This window comes from Pteropus medius, unplaced genomic scaffold, assembly GCF_902729225.1.
Source record: "Pteropus medius unplaced genomic scaffold, Ma_sr-lr_union100, whole genome shotgun sequence".
Classification (NCBI taxonomy): domain Eukaryota; kingdom Metazoa; phylum Chordata; class Mammalia; order Chiroptera; family Pteropodidae; genus Pteropus; species Pteropus medius.
The window spans coordinates 10,305,532-10,313,283 of record NW_024348304.1 but is presented as its reverse complement, the minus strand read 5'-3'; the positions used below and the strand labels follow the sequence as shown (position 1 = coordinate 10,313,283).

At 52.7% G+C, this 7,752-nt stretch overlaps 1 long non-coding RNA gene across 1 annotated transcript; it reads left to right on the top strand.

The window, feature by feature from the left end:
• Positions 1-593: 593 nt before the first annotated feature.
• Positions 594-2,199, top strand: LOC120616269 (uncharacterized). The gene is made up of 3 exons (XR_005656563.1): positions 594-994; positions 1,394-1,517; positions 1,973-2,199. It is a non-coding gene; the product is annotated as an uncharacterized LOC120616269 (long non-coding RNA).
• The last annotated feature ends 5,553 nt before the right edge of the window (positions 2,200-7,752 follow it).

Below are 7,752 nucleotides of genomic sequence, written 5' to 3'. Positions count from 1 at the left end.
CACATAGACGACGTCATCTGAAGCGCAGCCAGCTGGCAGTTCCCGCGTCAAGTGTGAGAGTCCCTGCCCATGCCGTGTTTATATGTCGGTAGTGGGCGAGAGACACTTCGATCCGCCGCCACCCTGGCTAAAGGGTCCCTTGCCAGCCAGCACCAGCCAGAACGTGCCGCCGCTGAAGGGATTCTCCGTCTGTCTGAAAAGGAGCGGCACCTGCTGCCTATGCACGACCAGACGATTTCCTTCTCCTCCCTGAGGAGAGTCAACTTCCAAACCCAGTGACGTCACTGAAGAAGCTCAGGGACTTTGGCACTGTAATTGGCGAACGCGTGGTTTCATTAAACAACAGCTGTTGAGGATGGATGGGCCAGACACCTACAGAAAGGTGAAAACATCCAAAGACCAAGCTGTTGTTTGGGTCCGGTCCGTCGTGGTTATCTGAGTTTCATTCTCCTACACCGTTCCCGAGTTTCAAGTGTCGTGATGGCAACCCTCAAAGCATCCATAGAGGGACTTGTCAGTCGTCAGAAGGCAAAGCCTCCAAGAGGTTGATGGGAGAACTAAGTCAAAGTCCTCCTTCTGGGTGTATGCTGCATTTGAATGCAAAAGTCCAAATGCAGATGTACTCCAGTGTTTTCCTGAGGAGGCCTGTGCCTATGTCAATCCTGCCCTTAATACAATGACCCTGCCTTCCACTTCCTGGAGTGCTGTCGACCAACTTAAAAAAATTCAAAGACTAGCCTGAAAGTTGATCAGAACTCGTGGATGCTGTACAGATGTGCATTTGATAAAACATTTAGTGTTCGAGGCTGAATAAGAGGGCAGTCACGTGCAGAGAGGCGGCCACCGCCGACCACATCCGGTTTCAAGGCTGTCTTTTATGCAGGGAGGACAGACTGACAGCACGTATTACAAAGTCAGTGAATATTTTGAACACAAGCGGGGCAGGAATGGACAGCCTCTCAGACTGACAGATACCTCCTGAGACCCCGACTTGGTGAGTGAATTCAGCTAGAGTAGTGGGCTGGGATGGCTGGGGAGAAGGGCAGGGCCTTGGTGATTTGGGAACATTTTGTACAACACTGAGATGACTGCACAAAGGATCCTGCAGCATAAGCCTGACATTGCAGCAACCGCTCGGCAGCAATATCTCATGCATGCTCAAGACAGCAAGATGAGACCAGCTGTTAATTGTCCCTTCCAGTCTGGCCACCGGTACTGCCATCCTGTTTTCCAAAGTAGCTAACATTGTAGACTTCCAGATCAACCCAGGCCCCTGCTGGGGAAACGGCATCTTCACGGTTAGGTGGTGTGAACAGAGAGGAGGAGGGGCACTGCAGATGGTGAGCTCCTTGGCATCAAATCTGAGCTAACCTCATGTCCTTGAGCTCTGCAGACTCCTACACGCCTCCTTCCCGATGAATCCACTGGCTGAAGCGTTTGTGCTCGACCCTGGAGCGTTTTACAACGTTTTCATGACCCTGGAGCCCAGTCTAACGCATTGGAACGCTCGCAGGCAGGTAGGGTTCCCTTCCCGTCGCTTTCTCCCCAAGAGGAGAACGTTTGCACACTTCCAACTGTTTTGGTCACTGACATGAGATGAATAGTTTTAGGGGGTGGAGCTGTTTGCGTTACCACGTGCATATTCTCAAAGGGTATCACACACGCAGCGTGACTGGCACGCGACGTCGCGTGCCAGTCACGCTGTGTGTGTGTGTGGAAGCGAGGTGGCGGTTCCATGTAAGAGTACCGTACTTTTCCTCTTTCCGCACCGACGAGAACTGGTCGTGTGCATGGCATCGTGTATGTCTTTCTCCCTATGGCATAGTCTCGGTGCTGAAGCTATGGTAAGTGAGATAAGGTCTAGAAAGGCTTCCACTGTGGACAGAGTTCTGGTAACACGGTGAATCGTGTGTCCACGATTCTAAATCAACTCAAGCAGCTCATAATTTCATCTTCCACATGGTCGTTACAGGCAAAAGATGGGTCACGCTGAAAACTTGGTTTGATGGCACGTGGAGATGAGGCTATGTACCGTGGGGCAGGGGGCCTGTGTCTCAGCCGGGGAAGACGGGGAGCTGTAACTACCCAGAAGTGAGCATGTCTGGATTCAAAAGGACCTCGCACGCGGCGGAGGCATTTCTAGGCCATCGGCGAGCTGTGGCGTGTCGCAGTGGCCCCGGGTCGATCGGGAAGAAACTCTTCTGGGTAAGCGCGTGCATTCGGGGTGCTATAAGTGGATTCGTGAACTTCCAGGCATAGCGACGGTATCATGAAGCCATGTTTATATGACCTCCCCCTCCTGCATCCCCAATCTAGGACGGGAGGGCCAAAATCTCAGACACCTGCGCAGATCAGACCCTAGGGCCAGGAGGTCCTCCCGGTCAAGTTGGATTGGGGTACGTCTCTGGATGTGAGTGACAGGTAGCTAGTTGGCCTGGGCCCCTGACACCAGTATCCGCGATTGACATGTGATTCCGCGGAATCGCATGTCATCTGTTGTTACCATCCTTTATCGTTCCCTTCTGCGGCACAGATCTCTGTGCCTCTCATCTGCCGTTTGCCAGGATGACCAGAGCAGCTTTGGCGGCGGAGCCGGGACACACAAACACGGCACTCGTGCCGTCTCCGTGTGCTCCCTGCCGTGATTCGCTTCCCTCTGAAATGTCTCCCGGAGGGAAAGGCCATCCCTACCCCCGCCAGCTGTAACCCAGACTAGCTGTCTCATTTTAAGAGCAACCAAAATAGCCGTTTTTTTTACCTTTTTCGGTGTGACTAGCTTGCTCTCTCTTCCACCGGACACCTAGGGACCTTTACCTGCGCTTGCAAAAAACGAAGTGTGGATGCTGTGCTCGCCGACCACCGCTACCACAGTGCAAGGGGTTCGGGTCGGGCCCGGGCCACCCGCTGTCTTCCATCCAGGTACATTTGTCTGTCCCAAACCTCCGATAGCGACTGATTTTCTTTTCTTTTCTTTGAAGTCCATCCTACTTGCTGCTTCTATATAAGACTGTAAGGTGTCTGCTATCATTCACAGCTTAGAGCTGATAACAGTAGTTACAACAAGGCTCATTCCTGCCTGGGCTTTCCATCTGCCCTCATCCCTCTTGTTCCTCCGATCCCAACTTAGAGAGAGAGGAGTGTGTCAGACCGCTAGGACTCTCTCTCTATTGACCCTGGAGGCTGGCACCACTTCCTCGAAATGCTTATTCTCCTAAACCACTTCCAAAGAATAGAATGTCCCCTGTTAAGTCTGACTTAGGGAAATCACGGCAGAGACAACTTGAGACTCAAATGAAAGGGCTGCCACTCAGTTTTACATCATCAATTTGTGTAGCATCGTGGATAAGAATCTCTCAAGAGTCCGATGGAGACGTCTACTCTGCTTCCAGAGTAGAGTACAGAATTGGGACTGAATAGTCCAGTCAGTCATCAGATATCCTTAAATGTTTAGGATGACTTTGCCATATTTCTCATCATTATGAAATGCACGTGTCCCTTTTGGTTTTCTTTTGGCAGTTTGGGGGCACACTTTGATGTCATGGAACAGTACACGTGGCGTTGACGCTATACTTTCGTGGCCCGTTATTCGTTATACCAACGGGACACCGTTGCCTTTGTGTAATTGGATTCTCAACAGCGTGTGACCCTGTCTTTCGTTGAATTAATCACGAAAGAGTCTCTCGTATGTATGTATGCCAAACACGAGCTGAATATGTTATGATTTGACAAAACGGAACCTCTTTACTGTCACTGCACCGATAAAGAACATTTGTAACTTTTAGCTGTGCGGTAGTTCATTTGATTGGAAAGAGCAAAGACACTTCAAAGTGGTATATGACGATCTGCTTCACACTTTTCCAATCAGCCAGACAACTTGGGCTGGAGGAAGGATATGGACCCAGCATCCTTCCCCACCACCGTGCTAGAGCAAAAAGGGATGTGGAAATGCCCGTTCATGCCTTGGCTGTTGAGGGTACGATGTCAAAGGGACTGAGAGGACGTTTGACGAGTAGCAGAACGTCTCTCGCCTCAATTTCATGGAAAACGGCACACGACATGATTTTGGACATGTAGTCAGATTCGTCCGGCCAATCTCAATGAACCCCCCAAAGGTACCGCGTATGTTCGTATTGAACAGCTCACGGCCTCGGTGCTTTTCTTTCTCCTGAAGTGTGTCACTCTTCCTCAAGCCCACGCAGCACGCCCGCTTACGCTTGGCCCCAGACTGTCCCTCCATACCGATCACCCAGTTTTCCCTTGTGTGTTTCCTTTTCTTTACCGACAAGGTCGCCAATGCAAATTGGTGGTACAGGAGCTGTCTCTAACCTCTTCTTCCCACCGCTGGAGAATGTTCTTCAAAATACCATTTCTGAGCACAGTGCCTTGAGCCATGTTTTCCAAGTTGGGAAGTTGACAAAGCTGGCAGTGATTCAACCTGCTGGCAGTTTCTTACGGGAGTTTGTCCTGTCAGTCAGTCAGTCACAGTCTGAGGCTGCACCAGGCTGGTACCCTGACTCTTACGTCTACGAGCATGTCCTCAGAGGCGGCAAGGGCATCTTGTGCCTTGAGTTTGTAAGCTTGCTATGAAAACCATGAAGGTCGGAGAAGGTCGGGTTCTTGCAGCTGATGAGCTGCATCTACATGTCTGACTCAGTGACTCTGTTTGTTTGGTCGGTCTCCTCTATAGACCAAACTTAACGTTTTTGTACAAACAGTAAGACATGACCTGAGGGAAGTGTCCAGATCACTCGGGCCGATTAGGACTTCTCTCACACATGTCACTGATCCACCATGTCGCCGCACTGCTGGGAGGCGGTGCTGGGGGCCGCGAGGCCCCACTGTCTGCTAGCACCTGCCTTCTGCTTTGCTGGCTTTCAGCCAAGTGTGTGTGCCTAGGCTCTGTAGGACACACTGACCTGTAGGACCTCGGTGACACGACTAAGTGAAATCCCTGTCGGTTCTTCATGCTCGTGAATTCCGGCTCGCTCTGTCTCGCTCTCTCTACCACCTTCTGTCTGCTTAGACAACCTAAAGTCCATGGGGTGAGCAGTTCAGAAGGCAGCATAGACAAATCATCTCTGCCTCCAGCTCCCTACTTTACTTGTCCTGGGGAAGTATTAATCAGATTCCGGGGCGTGATGGGAGTGGAATGGCATCGGGGAAGATGGCTGGCCGGTCACTGTACAACTGAGTTCCCTGGAAGAAATTCTCACGTCCCCCTGCAAACTCCCCCACTGTCCAGCTGGACGTGTCAGAGAATTGCGTCCAGGTCCCTGGCCTTACAATGCTGCTTTTAACCTGAAACTCCAGAACTTAATCTCAACCTTGAAATGAGACTCGAGTGCAAAGTAACTGGCAAGAGACTCCAGGAGTTTGACCGACAGTTTAGGGGTATTTGGAATCTGTGGACATTGGGAAGAAATGAGACTGCCCGTATGTTCCTATTCCGGTGATGGGTGGAACAGTAGGGGTTCCGGATCCTGCCGACTGTGCCCAGCGGAAACAGCTTTCGCTGGTGCTTCAGAGAGGGCTCCCCTGGAGGGAGGTGGTCTGAGCACGCTCGGTGGCGCCATGCGAATCGAACGTACCCCCACACCGTTCCTGATTTCGGGCCCTGCTGATCCCCGAGTCTGAGCATGCGCCCCAAACGGATGTGGGAAAAGCACGGCCCGGCAGGAGGTCTGACCAATCACCTAACCTGCAGAAGCCCGTGCTATCTCCATGGACTTCCGGTGGGCTCAGCGAGTCCCCGATGAGAACCTACCCCAACCCGCCTGTGTGGGCATTGATTCGGCAGTGACATAGGTGGTTGAAAGTGTGCAGGTCCGATATGGTGTCGGTTTCTAATGCCTAAGTCCCTGACATGCAGAGAGGCAATGTCTGCAAAAAGTATAGTTCGAATTTCCTCGCTCGCAGCACAGGGAAGTGGTCACTCTGAAGGAAGCAGCAGCACCCATGTCTGGTGCTGCACAAAGACCCCAAGGAGTTAGGCAGCCATGTATTCCGCTGGCTATGTATTCCGCTATGACGTCGACCGTCTACTTTCGGCACCCCGGGTACCTTCATGTGTTCCATTTAGCATAGTTGCTAATTTCCCTGGTAAAAACGACTAGAGTGTAAGAGAGAAAGTCCATAGACAATCAAGACTGGTCTGCTGTCACTCATCTAACTCGGTGACATTTCTGGGTGTCCCTGTGTCTAGGGGCATGGTGAGAGAGGTGTGAGAGCATGCACAGTGGGCCGTGGTCAGGCAAAGTAGCGAGCCAAAAGCTGCTGTCAGGTGTTCAGTTAAGCGCTCCGAGCATTGCCTTCTGAGTGACCACGTGACCTGAGCTGCCCCTCGTGGACTGGGTACGGTCCGACGCGCCGTGCCGTGAAGCCAGGCTCGCACCCCAGCGCTCCTCAAGAGGCATCTGGGCCACGTCCTCAGGCGACATCTTCGGTTCCAAACGAATTCTCCGTGTCTGAGGTCTAGGGAAGACAGTGCATCAGAGTTAAGGAAACAGAACCAGGCCACACGCGAAGGCACAGGAAGGTGCACGAGAACGTAAAATGTACGGGCTACCCAAAAACAGACGGCTGCAGCGCCCCCAGCCTGCCCCGGGAAGGCCTTCCCTCTCCTAGAAGTCCTCCCGGGGGCAGAGGCGCCGGGTACGTCCCCGGTTGTTTAGCCGCAGTCTAGGAAGTCGTATAATCTTTTTGGCCCGATGACCTAAATAAAGCCATGCTTTCTGCAAAAGACATCCGTAGACTGTGACCAGAGGGACAGCCGATCAGAGAGCCTCACTCCATCTGAGGAGCATTCACTTGCATGACAGGACAGTTCGTTCCCCGTGTCCTAACCTCGAGGTCACCAAATGGACACCGACCAATTACTGCACGCCTCCCATCGTGCAGCGGGCTCAGCTGGTGGCAGGTTGCAGTGACCATACACCGGCCTTGCTGAGCGAGAACGCTACATGTGTCTCGCCAGTCTGTCGGCACATCGGATCAGCGCCGATACCTGACCGGTGACACCGCATCACGGCTACGCGGGGGCAGGCCGATGGCCGGGGCAGCGTCCGTTCTCACTAGAAGAGACGCTCGCCTGCACGTGGATCCGCTGTAGATGTTATTTTGTTTGCTTTTTGTTTTTTTTTTTGAAAGCTTTGCCGATCACCCGAAACTTCCGTCTGGCAGAAGCACCGAGATGCGCTGTGAGTCCAAATCTCCCCGCGCTGCTTGAGACCTTCACCGCACCCTCCCCTCCTGCCCTGCCTCTCCTCGGCACAAAACTCCCTGGAGCTGGGGCAGAGGCGGAGCTGCTAGGTTCCGGGCTCTACCGCTTCACTCCGGGCTCTCCACCCACCGCAGGAGCCGGTGTGCTGGGCCTGGGCAAGAGCCTCTGTATTCAGAGTGGGGACTGCTCGGAGAGTCCCCGCACCCCTCGTCCACATCCATCGAAAACTCAGCCGGTCTCGCCCGGCTGTGAGGGAGTGAGAAAGACCATTGTCTCACCCTGCCTGGGGCGGTAGCAGCTCTTGAGCTGAGGGGCCAGGGAGCTCCCTCCTCTCAGCTAATGGAAGATCCACTCCAGGTGGAGTTGGCCGAGTTGTGCATGTGTGTATGTGCGTGTGGTGGGGGGAGCGGGGGCAGATAAGCCATGTCCTTCTCATTCCTAAGTGTCTTAATGTTGTGACTGAGACGTAATATGTATTCTTGAACAGAAAACATTTAAGAAAATTTTAGAAGTGATGTATGTTTTTTAGACTC